A 21,232-nucleotide genomic window follows, 5' to 3' on the forward strand; every position below is an offset into this window, starting at 1 on the left:
AGGTTAAGGATGACACATTATGAGACTTCCAGTCATTCAAAGGTATCAACCTCCATTTCTCAGTTGAGGGGTCTGTAGAATGTGATTAAAGGGTTATCAATGCTTTCCTGGGCTAACATTGTAAATCCAGCAATTTATACTTAATTTCTTTCCCTCCTGCAATTCCACTAAAATACAGTAGGCTCATAAGGACTAGGAAAATAGAGAAAACCAAAAGCAACAATTCACAAGTAGAAGAGCAGATGAATAAGTCCTGATGCAGCATTTCCAAGAGAACTGACCCTTTGTCACTCAACATGATTTTCAGAATCCTAAAGGGATGTGGACAATCACTACCAGGTCCTCTGATCTTGGCTTAGGTTGCAGGTGGGCCAGCTGAGAAAGCTTAGCTCTCTATAGAATCCTGTCTCCACTCCATGTACTAGGGCAATCTCCTTTCTAAAACTCTGGAAAATTTTTCTCTGGGCAATGGGATACAGAGGCTCTCTGAATTGAGGCAGTGCCAAACATAAGGAACAGAGAGGTAACTGTTTTCAAATGGGGATATGTTGGCTACATGCACACTGAAAGAACAGATCCTACAGTCTTAGTAACCCTGGCTCCCACAGTATTGGTACTGTATCTCTAGGTAAGGAAAAAAAAAAACCTTTCCTGGGGGACTGGGGTTGTGACTCATGGTAGTGCACTCATCTGGCATGTGTGAGGCACTAGATTTGATCCTCAGCGCCACATAAAAATAAATAAATTAATTAAAAGTATTGTGTCCATCTACAATTAAAAAAAAATGCCTTCCCAGGAGGATCACACCAGTGCCAGAACAGGGAACTAGAGACATGTAGTTAGGCTTATAGCAAACAGTCCACCTAGACCACTTTATAGTAAAGTTCAAAGTTTTTAAAAAGCTTTGATGTGTTCAAGTGCTTCCAAAGTGATTTGAAGTCCAAACTTTAACATAACTAGACACCATGAAAGACAAAAATCAAAATGGGTGGAAGAAGAACAAAATGAAGGTCTAAAATGATGCTGTCAATATGCTGGCAACTAGTCAGATATGGTGAAAAAGTACTGGAAATGCAACTGATCTAAATTGAGATGTGCTCTAAATGAAAAATAGATACCAGATTTCAAAGAAGAAGAGCTGCAATACAAATAAATAAATAAACAAAATACCTTATAATTTGAAAAACTAGATATTCAAAATGTTAAATGATATATTAAAATTCGCTTCACTTTATTTTTAATTTTTATGTTGCCATAGAAAATTTAATGTTATATATGAGGGTCACATTGTATTTCTACAGAGGTTAGAGGCCAAATAGAAAAGAACCTTTATTGAGAAAAATCTATGAATATCCACAATAAAAGAGCATCATATAATCATTTAAAAAATGTTATCAAAAGAATAGAAAATCAGACTTCTTGAATATTAAAACATGATCTCACAAATGGAGTAATTTACTTATTCAAGAAGAAAAAGACAAGGAAATGTCTTAGAAAGTTTTTGATGAAAAAAAGAACAATAAAGAAAAAGTAAGGGAACTGGAGAACAAGTATGCTTGCCAAGCAAGTGCAAGACCCTGAATAACAAATTTATAAATGTTTATATGTGTATTTATAAATTTGTGTTTGTGTATGTGTACACACACACATCTCCAAACAAGAGCTTCAAGTACAAGGGTGGGAGAATGGCAATAAAAATCAAGAAAAGTTCCAAGAACTAAACCTGATGGAGCTCGTGGAGTGGCCAGAATACTGGATGGAAACATATCCACATCAAAGTGCATCATTATAAAATCTTAGAATAATGAGAGGGGTGATGACATAGTCTATACCAATGAAAAATATGAAATATAAAATATTTTTGCTCTTTGCATTTGATGGTAGGTTTAGAATAAAACTTTAACCTGTTGAAGGTAAAATTTTAACACTTCTCAGATATCGTGTGAAGAAAATTCGGACAGATCTACTAAATGCCTTCCGTTTTCCAGAGCTTGACACAGTATTGCGATTTTTGCCTTGTTGCCACTCACTCGATAAATTCCCTTGAAGAGAAAAGAAAAACAGAATGCAATATTTTACTTTAGTACAAAGGGCTAAATGCAGACATCTAGACAGAGTTGATGTATCTACTTCAATTTTTATTAGTATTTAAAAAATACTAGTTGAAGTCAAATAAATTAACATTTTCCAAATAAATGTGAATAAATTTAGTTATTACAAATAGAGAGTGCTGATTTTCTTAAAATCTCCTTTTCATTAAAACAAATCACAAAGGCATTTATGTTTTTAGAGTTTTAGGAGTAAACAACATACTTGTAAACACAAGGCAGTCTTTTCAATTTCTAAAGTACACATTTTGATTATGAAAGGAATGCCATCTGGCTCCTTTTTGGCAACACAGGACAATTCTGCTCCAAATAAGTGTATTTTCCCCTGAAGTTTCCGATGTCCGCAAAGGATGGTTAAGTTTGCCATGCATTTTTTATGGCAGACAAAAAGACACTGTAAGAAAATGATATTTGAAAACTGATTGACTCACCTTAAAATTATTCACAACTAAGAAAAGTACAGGCCGACTAATAACGACAAAAATAAGTTAAAAAGTACTATTTGTGGTTTGTGAATTATATTTAACAAGAAAACTATAGAAATAAACTGTGGGACTTTATTAAACATGTACTGGCAAGCCAGGTGTGATGGCATATGCCCATGATTCCAGCAACTTGAGGGGTTGAAACAGGAATTACACAAGTTGAAGGCCAGACCAATCTAGCAAGAACCCATTTCAAAACACAGTTTTAAGAAAGAGTAGATGGGCTGGGGATGTGGCTCAAGCTGTAATGTGCTAGCCTGGTGTGCGTGGGGCGCTGGGTTCCATCCTCAGCACTACATAAAAATAAAATTTAAAAAAAGATATTGTGTCCACCGAAAACTGAAAAATAAATATTTAAAAAATCTCTCTTTCTCTCTCTCTCTCTCTCTCTCTCTCTCTCTCTCTCCCCCTCTCCTTCTCTCTTTCTCTTCTCTCTTTCTCTAAAAATATGGCATGTGCAAGACCCTGAATTTAGTTCCCAGGAGTACAAACAACAAAGTTATATATATTTAAATGTGTGTTTGTGTGTGGACACACACATCTCCAAATAAGTAAAATCATAACAAAAAAAGTATATAGCAAAAGAAAAAATTGTGATTACAAAAAGATCTTACCTCTTCGCATTTAAGACCTCCAAATATGAAAATGCATTCACAGTATCTACATCTTGCTGGAAATCTCCATTTTCTGAACTTATGAGTGGCAGCTGCTTTTGCCATTAATGATTGCTGAAATGTTCCAAGGGAGCTGGGTACTTACAACAGAAATGTCAGTATGTAAGAAGGGTAAAATGACAAAAACATATACCACATGATATTGTACTTGGAATAATTTTTAGACTTTGAGATTACTTATTTATTACAAAAAGCTATTATTTTGCATTTCTAACATAAAAAAGCATCTCATTTATTGATCTCTTATAAAACACACATTTTTTTTTCTTTTTTTATTTACTTATGACAGTGGAATGCATTACAATACATATTACACATATAGGGCACAATAGTTCACATCTCTGGTCATATACAAAGTATATTCATACCAATTCGTGTCTTCATACATGTATTTGGCATAATGATGACCTTATCATTCCACAATCATTTCTAACCCCATGTTCTCTCCCTTCCCTTCCCACCCCTCTGCTCCAGAGTCCTCCCTTGTTGCCCCTCCCTACCCCACTATGAATCAGCCTCCTTTTATCAGAGAGAACATTTGACATTTGTTTCTTTGGGCTTGCGTAGTTTCACTGAGCATTATCTTCTGCAACACCATCCATTTATCTGCAAAGGCCATGATTTTATTCTCTTTTATTGCTGAGTATATAGGATTTTGGAAGAACCCTGCACATTTTTATGCAGAAATTAACAAGTTGACTCTAAAGTTTATATGAAAATGTTAAAGATATGGAAGAGCCAAAGAAATTTTAGAGAATCTAGACTGCTTGACTTTACAATTCACTGTAGAGCTACAGGATTCAAGCCAGTGTGCTTTTGGCCTAGGAAGAGACATGCAAATCAACAGAATAAAAGAGAATTCAAAAAAGACTCTCTTGTATTTAGTGAAGCTATCTCTTTTTTAAAAAATTCATTTAATTTTTTAAAATACATGTCAGCACTGGAATGCATTTCAATTCTTATTACACATACAGAGCACAATTTTTTGTATCTCTGGATATAAAGTATGTTCACGTCAGTTTATGCCATTATATATGTTCTATTTTTTTGCATTACAATTCTTAATACACATATATACCACAATTTCATATCTCTGTTTGTATATAAGGTATGTTGACACCCATTTCAAGTCTTCATATATGTACTTTGTATAATGATGTCCATCACATTCCACCATCCTTGCTAATCCCCTTCCCCCTCTCTTTCCCTCCCACCCCTCCCTAGAATTAATCTCATCCTCCCATGCTGTTTCTCCCAACTCAACTATAAGTCACCCCACTTATAGCAGAGAAAACATTTGGCATTGTTTTTTTTGGAATTGGCTAACTTCATTTATTTTTCATTTTTTTATTGGTTGTTGAAAACATTACAAAGCTATTGACATATCATATTTCATACATTAGATTCAAGTGGGTTATGAACTCCCATTTTTACCCCAAATACAGATTGCAGAATCACATCAGTTACACATCCACATTTTTACATAATGTCATATTAGTAACTGTTGTATTCTGCTACCTTTCCTATCCTCTACTATCTCCCCCCCCTCCCATCCCATCTTCTCTCTCTACCCCATCTACTGTAATTCATTTCTCTCCTTGTTTTTATTCACATTCCCCTCACAACCTCTTATATGTAATTTTGTATAACAATGAGGGTCTCCTTCCATTTCCATGCAATTTCCCTTTTCTCTCCCTTTCCCTCCCACCTCATGTCTCTATTTAATGTTAATCTTTTCCTCTTGCTCTTCCTCCCTGCTCTGTTCTTAGTTGCTCTCATTATATCAAAGAAGACATTTGCCATTTGTTTTTCAGGAATTGGCTAGCTTCACTTAGCATAATCTGCTCTAGTGTCATCCATTTCCCTGCAAATTCCATGATTTTGTCATTTTTAGTGTTGGATAATACTCCATGGTGTATAAATGCCACATTTTTTTTTTATCCATTCATCTATTGAAGGGCATCTGGGTTGGTTCCACAGTCTAGCTATTGTGAATTGTGCTGCTATGAACATCGATGTGGCAGTATCCCTGTAGTACACTCTCTTAAGGTCTTCAGGGAATAGTCCAAGAAGGGCAATGGCTGGGTCAAATGGTGGTTCCATTCCCAGCTTTCCCAGAAATCTCCATACTGCTTTCCAAATTGGCCGCAACAATTTGCAGTCCCACAAGCAATGTACAAGAGTACCCTTTTCCCCACATCCTCGCCAGCACTTGTTGTTTGACTTCATAATGGCTGCCAATCTTACTGGAGTGAGATGGTATCTTAGGATGGTTTTGATTTGCATTTCTCTGACTGCTAGAGATGGTGAGCATTTTTTCATGTACTTGTTGATTGATTGTATGTCCTCCTCTGAGAAGTGTCTATTCAGGTCCTTGGCCCATTTGTTGATTGGGTTATTTGTTATCTTATTATTTATTTTATTTTATTTTTTGAGTTCTTTGTATACTCTGGATATTAGGGCTCTATCTGAAGTGTGAGGAGTAAAAATTTGTTCCCATGATGTAGGCTCCATATTTACCTCTCTTACTGTTTCTCTTGCTGAGAAAAATCTTTTTAGTTTAAGTGAGTCCCATTTGTTGATACTTGTTATTAACTCTTGTGCTATGGATGTCCTATTAAGGAATTTGGAGCCCGACCCCACAATATGTAGATCGGAGCCAACTTTTTCTTCTATCAGATGCAGAGTCTCTGATTTGATATCAAGCTCCTTGATCCATTTTGATTTAACTTTTGTGCATGGCAAGAGGAGGGGATTCAGTTTCATTGTGTTGCATATGGATTTCTGGTTTTCCCAGCACCATTTGTTGAAGATGCTATCCTTCCTCCATTGCATGCTTTTAGCCCCTTTATCAAATATAAGATAGTTGTATCTTTGTGGATTAGTCTCTGTGTTCTCTATTCTGTACCATTGGTCCACCCGCCTGTTTTGGTACCAGTACCATGCTGTTTTTGTTACTATTGCTCTGTAATATAGTTTGAAATCTGGTATCGCTATACCTCCTGATTCACACTTTCTGCTTAGAGTTGCTTTTGCTATTCTGGGTCTTTTATTTTTCCATATGAATTTCATGATTGCTTTATCTATTTCTACAAGAAATGCCATTGGGATTTTGATTGGCATTGCATTAAACCTATAGAGAACTTTTGGTAATATCGCCGTTTTGATAATGTTAGTTCTGCCTATCCATGAACAGGGTATATTTTTCCATCTTCTAAGATCTTCTTCTATTTCTCTCTTTAGGGTTCTGTAGTTTTCATTGTATAAATCTTTCACCTTTTTTGTTAGGATGATTCCCAAGTATTTTTTTTTTTGAGGATATTGTGAATGGGGTGTTTTTCCTCATTTCCATTTCATAAGTTTTGTCGCTGATATACAGAAATGCCTTTGATTTATGCGTGTTGATTTTATATCCTGCCACTTTGCTGAATTCATTTATTAGCTCTCATAGTTTCTTTGTAGACCCTTTTGGTTCTTCTAGGTATAGGATCATATCCTCCGCAAATAGTGATAATTTAAGTTCTTCTTTTCCTATTTTTATGCCTTTAATTTTTTTCGTCTGTCTAATTGCTCTGGCCAGTGTTTCGAGAACTATATTGAATAGAAGTGGTGATAGAGGGCATCCCTGTCTTGTTCCAGATTTTAGAGGGAGTGCCTTCAATTTAAAGAAGAATTAGTACCAATACTTTTCAAGTTATTTCAGGAAATAGAAAAAGAGGGAGCTCTTCCAAATTTATTCTATGAGGCCAACATCACCCTGATTCCGAAACCAGACAAACACACCTCAAAGAAAGAAAACTACAGACCAATATCTCTAATGAACCTAGATGCAAATATCCTCAATAAAATTCTGGTGAATCGGATACAAAAACACATCAAAAAAAATGTGCACCATGATCAAGTAGGATTCATCCCTGGGATGCAAGGATGGTTCAATATATGGAAATCAATAAATGTTATTCACCACATCAATAGACTTAAAGATAAGAACCATATGATCATCTCGATAGACACAGAAAAAGCATTTGACAAAGTAGAGCATCCCTTTATGTTCAAAACCTTATAAAAACTAGGGGTAACAGGAACTTACCTCAACATTGTAAAAGCTATCTGTGCTAAGCCTCAGGCTAGCATCATTCTGAATGGAGAAAAATTGAAGGCATTCCTTCTAAAATCTGGAAGGCTGACTTCATTTAGCATTTTCTTCTCCAACACCATCCATTTCCCTGTAAATGCCATGATTTTGTTCTTTTATCATGCTGAGTAGTATTCCATTGTGTATAAATGCCACATTTTTTTTTTTATCCATTCATCCACTGAAGGACATCTAGGTTGGCTCCATAGTTTAGCTATTGTGAATTGTGCTGCTATAAACATTGATGTGGCTGTGTCCCTGTAGTATGCTGTTTTTAAGTCCTTTGGGTAAAGTGAGAGAAGAGGAATACCTGGATCAAATGGTGGTTCCTTTCCCAGATTTCCAAGGAATCTCCATACTGCTTTCCCAACTGGCTCCACCAATTTGCAGTCCTACCAGCAATGTATGAGTGTACCTTTTTCCCCACATCCTCGCCAACACTTGTTTTTGTTTGTATCCATAATAGCTGCCATTCTGACTAGAGTAAGATGATATCTTAGAGTAGTTTTGATTTGCATTTCTCTGCTTGCTAGAGGTGATGAGCATGTTTTCATATATTTGTTGATTGATTTTATATTCTCTTCTGAGAAGTGTCAGGTCAGGTCCTTGGCCCATTTATTGATTATTTGTTTTTTTGGGGGGGGGCTTAGGTTCTTGAGTTGTTTATATACTCTAGAGATTTGTGCTCTATCTGATGTGTGAGAGGGAAAAATTTGCTCCCAGGATGTAGGCTCTCTGTTCACCTCGCAGATTGTTTCTTTTGCTGAGAACAAAATTTTTAGTTTGAATCCATCCCATTTATTGATTCTTGTTTTTAATTCTTGTGCTATAGGGGTCTTATTAAGGAATTTGGGACCTAATCCCACATGATGAAGATTAGGGCCTTCTTTTTCATCTATTAGATGCAGAGTTTCTGGTTTAATTCCTAGGTCCTTGATCTATTTTGAGTTAAATTTTGTGCATGGTGAGAGATAGGGGTTCAATTTTATTTTGTTGCATATGTATTTCCAGTTTTCTTAGCACCATTTGTTAAAGATGCTCTCTTGTCTCCAGTGCATGCTTTTGGCTACTTTGTCTACTATAAGGTAATTGAAATTTTGTGGGTTAGTCACTGTGTCCTCTATTCTGTACCATTGCTTTACCAGCCTGTTTGGTGCCAATACAATGCTGTTTTTGTTACTATTGCTCTGTAGTATAGTTTAAGGTCTGGTATAGTGATACCACCTGCTTTATTCTTCCTGCTTAGAATTGCTTTATCTATTCTGGATCCCTTATTTTTCCAGATGAATTTCATGATTGCTTTTTTCTATTTCAATGAGGAATGCCATTGGGATTTTGATCAAAATTGTGTTAAACCTGTATTATGCTTTTAGTAATATGGTCATTTGATAATATTAAGTCTGCCTATGCATAAGGAAGGTAGATCTTTCCATCTTCTAAGGTCTTCTTTTCATTTCTCTCTTTAGGGTTCTGTTGATTTCATTGTATAGTTATTTCACCTCTTTTGTTGATTCTCAAGTATCTTATTTTTTTTCAGGATATTGTGAATGGGGAGTTTTCCTCATTTCCTGCTAAGAGGATTTTTCACTGATATACAGAAATGCTTTTGATTTATGGGTGTTGACTTTATATTGTGCTACTTTGTTGAATTCATATAGTATTTCTTGAAGATTTCTGGTGGAGTTTTTTTGGGTCTTCCAATTATAGAATCATATCATCAACAAATAGTGCTAGTTCAAGTTCTTCTTTTCCTATATTTATTCCTGTAATTTCTTTCATCTGTCTAATTGATGTGGCCAGTGTTTCAAGAACTATGTTGAATAGAAGTGGTCAGAGAGGGCATCCCTGACTTGTTTCAGATTTTAGAGGGAATGCTTTCAATTGTTCTCCCTTTAGAAAGATATTGGCCTGAGGCTTAGCATAGATAGCCTTTATAATGTTGAGATATGTTCCTGTTATCCCTGGGTTTTTTTTTTCTAGAAAAAACAGGGATAACAGGAACATATCTCAACATTATAAAGGGGTGCTATCTTTTGTCAAATGCTTTTCTGTATATATCAAGATGATCATAGGATTCTTATCTGTAAGTCGATTGATGTGATGAATTACATTTATTGATTTCTGTTTGATGAAACAACCTTACATCCCTGGGATCAATCCCACTTGGTGCACAATCTTTAGGATATGTTTTTGCATTGGATTTGCCAGAATTTTATTGAAGATTTTTGCATCTATGTTCATTAGAGATATTTGTCTTAAGGTTTCTTTCTTTGAAGTGTCTTTGTCCGGTTTTGGAATCAGGGTGATATTGGCCCCACAGAATGAGTTTGGAAGTACTCTGTCTTTCTTCTATTTCCTGAAATACATTGAAGAGTGTTGGTATTAGTTCTTCTTTAAAGATCCTGTAGAATTCAGCTGTGTAGCCATCCAGTCATGGGATTTTCTTGATTAGTAGTCTTTCCATGGCTTCTTCTATTTCCTCACTGGATACTGGTCTGTTTAAGTTGTGTTTATCTTCCTGAGTCAATCTGGGCAGATCATATGACTGAAGGAATTTTTCAATGCCTTCAATGTCTTCTATTTTATTAGAGGATAAGGTTTCAAAATAATGTCTAATTATCTTCTTTATTTCTGTAGGGTCTGTTTTGTTATTGCCTTTTTCATCACATATGCTAATAATTTGAGTTCTCTCTCTCTCCTTCTCTTCCTTAGCATGGCTAAGGGTGTGTCAATTTTATTTTACTTTTTCAAAGAACCAACTTTTAGTTTTGTCAGTTGTTTCAATTGTTTCTTTTGTTTGGATTTCATTGATTTCAGCTCTGATTTTAATTATTTGTTGCCTTCTACTGCTTTTGGTGCTGATTTGTTCTTCTATTTCAAGGGCTTTGAGGTGTAGTGTGAGGTCATTTATTTGTTGACTTTTTATTTTTTTAAGCAATGAATTCCATGCAATGAATTTTCCTCTTAGTACTGCTTTCATAGTGTCCCAGAGATTTTGATATGTTGTGTCTGTGTTAAGTCTAAGATATTGTGTTATTGAACTCTATAGTTTCTTTATTTAACTTTTTTTTTGAAGATCTGTCTAGTGGTGAGAGAGGTGGGTTAAAGTCACCCAAGATTATTGTGCTGGGAGGTCAATTTGACTCTTGATCTTGAGAAGAGTTTGATGAACATACCTGCACCATTGTTTGTGGCATATATATTTATGGTTGTTATGTATTGTTGGTGTATGGTTCCCTTGAACAGTATGTAATGTCCAACTTTATCCTTTTTGATTAGCTTTGGTTGAAGTCTACTTTATTTAAAATGAGTTTGGAGACCCCTGCTTGCTTCCTCACTCTATGTGAGTGGTATGATTTTCCCAACCTTTCACCTTCAGTCTGTGTATATCTTTTCCTATCAAATGATTATCCTGTAGGCATTATATTCTTGGATCTTTTTTAAAAATCCAATCTGCTAGCCTATGTCTTTTGATTGGTGACTTTCAGCCATTAACATTTAGGGTGCCTATTGAGATATGGTTTGTATTTCCAGTCATATTTGTTTATTTTTGTTACTTAACGTGACTTGGTTTCCTCTTTGATTAGTTTTTCTTTTAGTGTACTACCTCCTTCTGCCGGTTATCATTGTTTTTCATTTCCTCTTCATGAAATATTTTGCCAAGGATGTGTTTTAGTGTCGGTTTTCTAGCTGTAAATTCTTTTAACTTTTCTTTATCATGGAAAGTTTTATTTCATCTTAAAATCGGAAGCTTAGTTTGGCTGGATACAAGATTCTTGGTTGGAACCCATTATCTTTCTGGTTTGAAATATGTTGTTCCAGGATCTTCTAGCTCTCAGGGAATGTGTTGAAAAATCTGCCGTTATCCTAATTGGTTTACCCCTATAAGTAATCTGATTCTGTTCGCTTGCGGCTTTTAAAATTCTCTCCTATTTCTGTATATTGAGCATTTTCATTATACTGTGTCTTGGTGTGGGTCTGTTGTGATTTTGCACATTCATTGTCTTGTAGGCTTCTTGGATTTCAATTTCCATTTCATCCTTCATGTCTGGAAATATTTCTGATATTATTTCATTGAATAGATTTCTCATTCCTTTGGTTTGAACCTCTGTGCCTTCCTCTATCCCAATGACTCTTAAATTTGGTCTTTTTATGCTATACCATATTTCTTGGCTTTTCTGCTTGTGGTTTCTTATCATTTTTGCTGTGCTGTCTACATTCTTTTCAAAATGATATACTTTGTCTTTGTGGTCTGATGTTCTGTCTTCTAAGTTGTATACTCTGCTGGTGATGCTCTCATTTTTGTTTTTAATTTGGTTCATTATTTCTTTCATTTCAAGGATTTCTGATATATATATATATATATATATATATATATATATATATATATATATGTATGTATCCTCAATCTCCCTGTAGAGGTCATCTTTTGCTTCTTGGATTTGTTTATGTAGCTCATTGTCAAAGTGATATTTCACTGTCTGTATTTGTTGTCTAATGTCTTTTTCGAGATTCCAAACCATCTGAATAATGTAAATCCTGAAATCTTTCTCTGTCATTTTTTCTGCTGTTTCTGATAATTCTTCTAATGATGCATTGTCTTCAATTGTTTGTGGTATTTTCTTCCCTTGCCTTTACATGTTGCTGGTATTTCTTTCCTGCTCTGTGGGACTGGAGTGTTATTCTTTTTACCCTATAGATTTGTAGTGCTCTTGTATATTCCAAGATCCCATCTTTGTGGGGAAGGACAATGTTGACAGTTCCCAATATCAACAATACATCACCTATGTGTAAATTACTGCTATTAAGACATTTATACTCTCAATGTCTAGTAATGTTAGATTCAATTATAATTTAAAATATAATCAGTAGTTTCATAGAAGATGTACACTTTCTATTGGTGGTGGACAGAGAACTGGAGGTCAGGTATCTGACGTTATGTTAAAGGTGAAAGATGTGAGGGCAATGGATTAATAAAACTTAGGAAATTTGGAGGAGAACTCTAATCAAGAGGGTTAGTAGCAGGGGAATAGACAGGAGGTAATTTAGAGGAGACAAGTATGTGGGAGGACAGTAGAATGCATAAAAACAAACACATATATGTGTTTAGAAAATTACAAGAAGTAAAAATAGTAAACATTAGGAGGTTGAAAGAGAAAGAGAGGGAGGAAGAAAAACAAAAAGGAAGCAAAAAAGAGAAAAAAGAGAGAGAAATAAAAAAAGAGGGGTGGCTTATGCAAATTCTTTTTATTATATTATTCTGGCCACTCAGTTCTATTTCATGCAAAGTTCTTGGTTTCACATATGTTGGGGTTGTGAGGACCAGAGGAGGATGGGTAGAGGAGAAAGAAAGAGGATAAAATGGAAGAGAAGAAAACAAAAAAACAAAACAAACAAACAACAAAATACTCTCAGAGTTCCCTTTTCTTCTCTTCTTTTTCAGTAGGTAGAGTTGTCTATTCCAAGCTTGGTTCTCTGCCCTCAGGGTGGTGTAGGTAACCAATGTGAGAAGACTAAAGCTCTTCCTCTCTTATCTGGGCTTCCCTAATCTTGGTCTCTCTGAGTTGTTCCTGGGTTTTAGCCCCCTCCCCTCTCTTGCTTATCAGGTCTCAGCTGGGGGACCTCACGCCCTCCACTTTAGGATTACACCAGGTGGGCAGCGTCCTGGTGGCACTGCACTCCTGTTCAACTGAGAGCTGATTTTGTGCTGATAGTTTCTATACTGAGTTATTACAGCTGGGGGAGGGGATTTGGAACCCAGGTACCTGTTCAGTCACAGATCTGGCTGGTAACCACACCCACCAAAGACGGTGAGAAAGGTGGAGAGATTCCTTTTCCGAGTCGGGGTGTCTGGTGAGGTGGGGAGAGCTGGGATGTTCTTGTGCTGTGCCTAGAATGCAGTCTGGGGACCTGGGTGGGAGCAGAGCGTCCTCTGGAGTTCTGCCACTCCGCCGAGGTGCTGAGTTGGTGTCTCTGCTCCCCCCTTGAGAGTTGCGCCTGTGCTCAAACTGTAGGCTTTTGAACGGAAGCCTGGAGTCTCACCTGAACACAGAGGCTCTGAGTACTGCTTGGTGTTCGCAGCTCTGGTGGATTCTGCGAAAATCCGCTGGATGGTGTCCTGTTACATGCGCTGAGATGTTGTGTTCCTTCAAGGCAAGACCCTGAGCAGGAGAAGCCACCTGATAGCTTTCTCTGATTCAGGCACAGAGCAGCTTGAAGAAGGATCTCTTCTACTCTGCCACCTTGGATCCCAGTCAACTGATTTCTGACAGAGATGCCAAAGTAATTCCGTGGTCTTTCAATAAATGGTGCTGAAATAACAGATATCCATAATGTGAGGGATGAACCTTAAACCTTATTTCAGTCAACTCTAAAACTAACAGGAACCACACACCTAAACATGCAACCTAACACTATCTGTCCTTGAATTCAGGGTTATGAAGGGCAGCTGCCTATTTTTATAAATAAAGGATGTTTTAGGAACACAGCCATGTTGATGTATTGTGTACAATTGCTTTTAAGGATTATTAATTATAATGGTAGTAGAGATAAAAGACTGTTCAGGTGTTGATAATTTTTGAAACTGAGATTGTATACACAGAGTTCAAATACTGTTTGGCCTACTTTGATGCCTGTTTGAAATTTCCCATAAAAAAACTTTTTTTTTTTTTTTGTCTACTTTCAGATTGACTCTGGGCTATCTCAAGATCATCCCCATAAGCTACATCACTCTCCTTCCCATTTCTCTCCAGCAAGGCTCAACCAATCCTAGAGTACCCTGAATGTCCTGTGGAAGCCAGCCATCCATTCTAACATGCTAAGCACAAATGTGACATCATGGTGGTACTCAATGAATATTAGAGAAATATATTATAAGTAAAATTATGGACAGTTCTGTCTGCATACACCCTGAAGTTGAAACTGAACTTACCCTTCCCTAACACTTCTATGAACATGTTAATTCGCTCCTACCTCTTCCTTTCAAAGGAAGACTATGGGGCTAGAGTGTAGTTCAGTGGTAGAGTGCTTGCCTAGCATGCCTGAAGCCCTGGTTCAATATGTAACACCACAACAAATAAAATAAAAAGGAAGACTGTGACATTTGAAAACTTTCTCAGCAATACATCCTGAAACTTTCTTCAAGAAAAATAAAACTCTTATCAAGGGAGGCATTATTGCTGAATATCTGCTCTATGAACAAGGTGGCTCATTTTCTTATCACGTAATAATAAAGACAATTAATAAAAAACATACCACTTTCCACAGAAAAGACCAGAATGTGCTCCCAACCTTTATCAATCCCCTGGATTCTTTACACATTGAATTATCTTTATGTGTGTGGCTCATCACCATGATGAAAGTGAATGGGAAATTAAAAATAAACAGCAAACCAACTACTCTTCAAAACTTCAAAGTGCAGCTATTGTCTGTGACTTCTTGTCTCAAATCAAGTGGTTCTGGCTTGATTTGAGACACCTGCACATTCTGGCCACCTACAGAGCTCTCTTTCAGATTCCTCAGTGGCTCTGAGCACATGGCTGCACTGTCAAAGTAGTGAGATCCTGGTAGACATTAGAGATAACCAGCAATTCTGTGCAGAAAGCCCCCCCCCCCAACTTCTGTGCTTATTAAAGTTACCCTTTACTTTCAAGCTCACACAAAATTATCACTTCATTCCCTCCATTGAAAATAATCATTCCTTTGGCTCTAGTTTTTGGTTATTGTATTCTGCCACTCATTAAATGGAAAGGTTCTACAGGGACTCTGTCTAGCATAAAGTGAGATCCTGCTTAATTTTCAGAGTGAATGCTGAATAAATTATGATAGGAATCAAAATCCTTCCAGAATCCCTTCTGAGAATCATCTTTGTTCAATGGTAGTACTAACCCCCTGGGACAAAGAGCAGTTGTAAACGCCCACATTCCTAGGTCAAGGGCTTTTACAGGTGGGAGGTGAAGGCAATGATAATTGAGAGGTTGTTCTATTTTCGGGAGGTGGAGTGGGCTAGTGTTACCCTACATTCACTGAATAGTGATTCTTCAACTCAGCCAAACTTCAATATCCTGCCAACTTGGGGGCTGAAACTTTTCTACCTGGGCCCATTGGGATTTCTTCAAATTCAGTCTGAAAGAAAGGTTTTATCAAAATCATGAGACCAGAGCTATAGGTATTGTCAACCTAAGGAGACGTAAGTGTCACTGTTCCTCACTTGCACAATTCTTCCAAAAAGGTAGCATTTCTAAGTAGGCATTTCTGGCAAACTGCTTAAAGAACTCACTGCAGGGAAAAGGATCTAAATTTCAAAGACACACATGTATATATGTATAATGTGCTGTGATTTATTTACTCATCCTAAATACTCACCTTCACATCTAATTTTGAATTATTTTTCATGAAGAGGGAGACCCCTACACCCAAACTCAATAAGGAGGTGAAGTGAACCCAAAGAAGAAAAGAACAAAACTGATATAGAACAAAAGCTGCCTGCTGTTTAGAAATGGTCTTGGAATATTCACAAAACACCTAACACTCCTCCCTTCCCCCAAAAGATCCAAAGAACTCAGTGGATGTCAAAGATCCAAATGACTCAGTGTGGAACCCTCTCCTTGGTCTCCAAGGCAGGGACAGTAGTGAAAAAGTGAAATAAACCAGCACCTGTCTGACTCAAAGAAAAGGACAGTCCTGGTCCACTTGGTTTCCACAGAAGGGGGGCGACCTTTGGAACACCAGATTTTTATCACCCACAGGGTCTTGGGGTATCCTGGCCACATACTCACAGGGACATACTCTCCTTGTAGCAGTTGGGATCTCCCAGCTTGTCAATTCCAATTTACACCCTAACTTTGTGTGCTAAGGTCATGGTTGAAAAATGGTGAATGGAAACAGAAGGGACAATAATAAGGGAAGGACAGAGAAGAGGTAGGATAGAGATGCAACAGAGGGGGCACTCAGAAATAAAGGCAAGGAGAGTGTCCCTGCACCTTTAGACCCCTCTCCCCTCCCCAAAGTAGTCATCAACCAAGGCCTAGATGAGGTGAAGTGGGTAAAGAAAAAGTAAAAAGGGAACAGCACTTGTTAGTTTCTTTACCTAGGTACTCATCAGAATGAAATTTCAGGAAATGTCACCACACCACACTTACAAAAACATCCCAGTGGGAAAGACGATTGTGAACCGGAAAAGTCAAGTTAACCCATGAGTATCGCGAGTATGGCTCTGGACCAGAGCTGCCTCAGCGACGCCGTCCTGTTCCAACTGCTCACTGATCACAAAGGACCACAGTGTTCCAGTTCCCATAGTGCCCGCTCCTGACGTCTACCGCTCCTGGGCGCCCATCCCAAGGTTCCATCCTCCCGGAAGACCCCGCCCCGCCCGCAGCCGCCTCCCCCTCCGGGACCACCGCGTGACCCTGTGGCCGCCCTGACCCCAGATGGCAATTGGTCAGCAGCCATCTCTGCAGTCCCCAGCCCAGTGCAGCGCCAAAACGACCACCTCCATCCCACACTCTTCCCTGCGCTTCCTCCAGTCTCCAGGACTCAGACTCCCGCCAAATGCATGGCAAGAGAGGGCCAGAGCTCGCTGCCTCCATCCCCCACGCATTGCCCTTGGGTGCCCTATCAAGCCACCTCCAAGACCACCCTGGCCACAGAAGCCCCTCCCCGCCATGCACTGCCAAATCCCCCAGAGAACAGCCACCGCCCAGCGCTAGTGGGGGTGGAACGAGGGCCAGCAGCAGATGAGGGTGGTTGTGGATCACAGGCTGTCAGCTGTGTAGTGCACTGATCCAGTCCCCCAGAGGCAGGTAGATGCCCTAGAGAATAAGCCTGACAGCTTTTTCTTGGAGCCCCTGCTGCCAGCAGTGCTGAGGCCAGCAAAAAGAAGCAGACCATTACCAAGGAGGATGAGCGAGGGGAAAGGAGACCTTGGAGCACTGTGCCCAGGAGGCCCAGCGAGGTCACTCAACCTGCTGCCCGGAAGAAGACTACCGGCCATGTGACTTGAATAGCACTTTCACCGAATTCCGTCCTCAGAGCTTGCTGCCAGCACTGACCTTGCAGAGTGGGGACTGCAGTTTGCAGAAGCTACAGAAGTGCATGGGGGGGGGGGCCTCTGGCCATTGACGGATTGGATCCCTTGTCTCAGTGACAGTCTGCCAATGGCTTTTTCCTTCACCTAGGCAGGGCTTATGCAGACACAGAGGGGAGGTTATGTGTTGGCCCAAGAAGCTCTGGCACCCCCCATTAGGAGCCCTGGGCTGTCCTGAGGCCATATTCTGACTCTGACCTGGGAGACATAGAAGAAGTGGAACAGGATTTCATTGGCGAGGACCCTGCCGTCATAATTGCCAGGTACGATGGTGAAGAGGAGTCAGCCAAGTTGCAGGAGGACATGAAGGTGAAGGAGCATGAGGACAAAGGTGATGCTAGTGGCCGCTCAAGCACACATCTGAGCACTGCCTCTCAGCTCAGCAGCCTGTCCATGGCCAGCAGAAGCGTGAAGATGACCAGGTTTGCTGAGAGGAAGCTCCAAAGGCTCAACAGCTGTGAAACCAAGTCCAATACCAGCAGCTCCCAGAAGACCACACCAGATGCATCGGAAAGCTGCCTAGCCCCTCTGACGATGTGGAAGCAGAAGAGAGAGCAGAGCCCAAGCAGGCACAGCCGGGATCCTGCCAGCCTCCTGGCATCTGAGCTGGTGCAGCTGCACATGCCGCTGGAGGAGAAGCCCAGGGCCATGCAAACCTAGAAGAAGAGGATGGAGGCCCTGTCTGCATGGCAGTGCCTGAAGCTGGGCAGGGCCACCTTCCTGCATGTGAAGAAGGGGAAGACTGATGGTGCCCCACACCCACTGAGGCCCAAGCATTTTGCAAAGGAGTATGCTCAGCACAATGGCACGGACATTGACAGTGGCATTTCTTTTTTTTTTTTTTTTTTTAATATTTTTTTTTTAAAGAGAGAGGGAGAGAGAGAGAATTTTAACATTTATTTTTTAGTTATCGTCAGACACAACATCTTTGTTTTGTATGTGGTGCTGAGGATCGAACCCGGGCCACACGCATGCCAGGTGAGCGTGCTACAGCTTGAGCCACATCCCCAGCCCGACAGTGGCATTTCTAAGTTAGAAGCCTTTCTCACCAAGGAAGAGCAGAGGGAAGATGTCAGTGAGTTTCAGGTCATGGATAGAGAAAGCCGAGCTTTTGTCCAGCTTCATAACCCCAAAGACCTGACTGCTTTGCACAATGGGGAGAAGGGCAGAGCACTTTCTGCTGCTCTCCTGGAGGATGGCATTGGCAAAGTGGGAGACCTGAGCGAATGCGACATTTCCATCAAGAAGCTGAATGAGACCATCAGCACACTGCAGCAGGCCATACTGAAGATCTCCCACAGCAGGAGCAGCTCCTCATGAAGTCCCCCAGGGAACCAATGCCAGGCCGTAAAAATAACTCTCAGGACCAAAATGTAAAGACCTCAATCCACTTCATTGAGCACTTTCTCCCACTGGGGTGGCTGGTCACTGCAAACCACCACCACCACCACTACTCTCCCACCCCGACCCCATCTGGGGCAGGGCCTGAGCTCTCATTCAGGAAGACCAGCTAAGCTGAAGGTTCCAAAGGATAGGCAGTAGGGCTCTTCTCGAAGCAAGACCCCAACACTCTGCCTGGAGACCCTTCCGCATTTGCAACCTTTCCCCTCTGGTGACCACCCATGAACACCTCCCTGCCCAGGTGTGGACAGTGCTGCAGCCCCTTGCAGCAACCCTCCTGAGAAATGTCTGTTGGACAGTTACAGGCTTCATGATGATAGCAACCAGTGACATTGGCTCTGTCCTCCTGTAAAGAGGCAAATATTCTGTGACAAAAGATGAACTTCACAGAAGCCATGGACAGGAGCAGGAAAGAGGCAGGGCTGCGCTCCTCCGACCCCACAGGGAGTGACCACATTCCTGGGGAAGAGCCACTTAGGAGCAAGTCCAGCCTCATCGAGGTGGACCTGTCCCACCTACAGGCCCCCGATGAGGACGGAGAGGGGGCTGGGGGTTGGCCACACAGGCTCTGTGGACCTTCTCAGCGATGGTGACCAGAAGCCTGGGCTTGGCTTCTTCTTTAAGGATGAACAGAAAGCAGAAGATGAACTTGCCAAGAATTGGGCAGCCTTCCTCTTAAAACAGCAGCGCAAGGCTGAAGAGGCTGGAGTGTGGAAGCAGCAGCTGGAGGCAGAAATGGAGCTCCAGCGGGATGAAGCCCTGTGTAAAGCTGAGGAGGACCGCATCCAGAAGGAGGAGGAGAAGGCAGGGCGAGAGCTCATTAAGCAGGATTACTTGTGGAGGAAGCAGCAGCAGATCCTAGAGGAGCAAGGGCTCCGCAAACCCAGGTGGAAGCGAAAAAGCTGCCCCCAAAGTCCATGCACCGGGAAGAGTCTTGCAGTGACTCTGGGACCAAGTGCTCCTCCACCACGATCACCTGAGCCAGACTCATTTGGCTCCAGCCTGTCCTTGGCCTATGCAGCGACCACGGAGCCCAAGAGCATTCTTTCGGGGAGCACACCTTCTCAGCAAGTGGAATCCTTGGAAGCCTTGCCCATATGGAGCTGCAACCCAAGCAGGAGCACAGACAGGGACTGGGAAATGGCGTCAGCAGCTTCCTCCCTGGCCTCAGTGGCAGAGTACACAGGTCCCAAGCTCTTCAAGGAGCCCAGTAGAAAGTCCAACAAGCCCATCATCCACAACGCCATCTCCCACTGCTGTCTGGCTGGAAAGGAGAAGGAGCCTCACAAGAGCTCCATATTGGAGGATCTGGAGAAGTGTGACACCAACCACTCCTTCATCCTGTTCCATGAAGCCGGCTGCCAGTTGGGAGTGCTGTACTGCTACTACCCGGACACCGAGGAGATCTGCAAGCTCACTAGCACGGGGCCCAGGAGAATCACCAAGAAGATGATCCGCAAGCTGTACAAATACAGCTCAGACTGAAAGAGTTCAACCTGATCCAGCCAAGACCATGTCTGTCAGCGTGGACGCCCTCTGTGGCAGCCCAAGCGGGCGCAGTGCCAAAGAAGAACCAGACTGGTAAGTGACCCCAGTGCAGCCTGAGGTCTGAGGACGCCTTCGGGATCCATAGTTACTGTTTCGTCTATCGGGGTAGGAAGTGTGCAGAGACACTGACCTTTTTCAGAGGCATTTAGACCACAACACAAGCCCTCTCTCACCTCCTTGCATGCACAGGGCATGCCAGGAGGGCCAGAAGGGGGCGCATGTGCCCTGTTTTCAATAGCAGCTGAGGTGGTGCCTGCTGACCACCATGGCCCTCAGATCTGGACGTGGTGCAGAGAGGTCTCCAGCGCGTGTCTCCCTTGCTTGCCCGTCTAAAGGCTGCCTGCCCACCCTCCTGTTGGCCAGAGGCAGGTGTGCTCTACAGTCAGCTGTGTGAATGTCTTCCTGAGAGGAGCTCATGTGGAGTCTTTTTATTTGAGAAGTTGTCTATTTAATGATTGTGTCTACTGCCAACCTCTACATCCAGTTCTGGGATGTCTGAACAAGTCGTTGTTCCTTGCTGCTCAGAGAAATTTACTGAGATTTCCAGTCCACTAAAGGCACTGAAAGCAGCAGTCAGTCTCTGCGGCATCCCTTTACAGGCATGGAAATGGTGACTTCAACAGGCGGCTGTGAGGATGGCAGGGGTACTACTGGCTGGTGATGGCCTGCTGTGAGGTGGCAGCTGGGCCAGCAGTGGCTGTGCAGGTGAAGCTGGGTAGGGGCTGGTGGTCTGTTCACTTAATAAAGGCAGATTTTAGTAAAAACAAACAAACACAAATTTAAATTGAAACCAGCCC

General features: G+C 40.9%; 1 pseudogene across 1 annotated transcript; it reads left to right on the forward strand.

The window, feature by feature from the left end:
- Nucleotides 1–12,340: 12,340 nt before the first annotated feature.
- On the forward strand, nt 12,341–20,476 carry LOC308655498 (calmodulin-regulated spectrin-associated protein 1-like; annotated as a pseudogene). Its single transcript has 5 exons — nt 12,341–12,358; nt 13,417–13,515; nt 16,743–17,108; nt 17,197–18,299; nt 18,498–20,476. The product of its transcript is annotated as a calmodulin-regulated spectrin-associated protein 1-like (transcript).
- Nucleotides 20,477–21,232: the final 756 nt, after the last annotated feature.

This window comes from Spermophilus citellus (genome assembly GCF_964194105.1).
Source record: "Spermophilus citellus genome assembly, chromosome: 9".
In the NCBI taxonomy this organism is placed as follows: domain Eukaryota; kingdom Metazoa; phylum Chordata; class Mammalia; order Rodentia; family Sciuridae; genus Spermophilus; species Spermophilus citellus.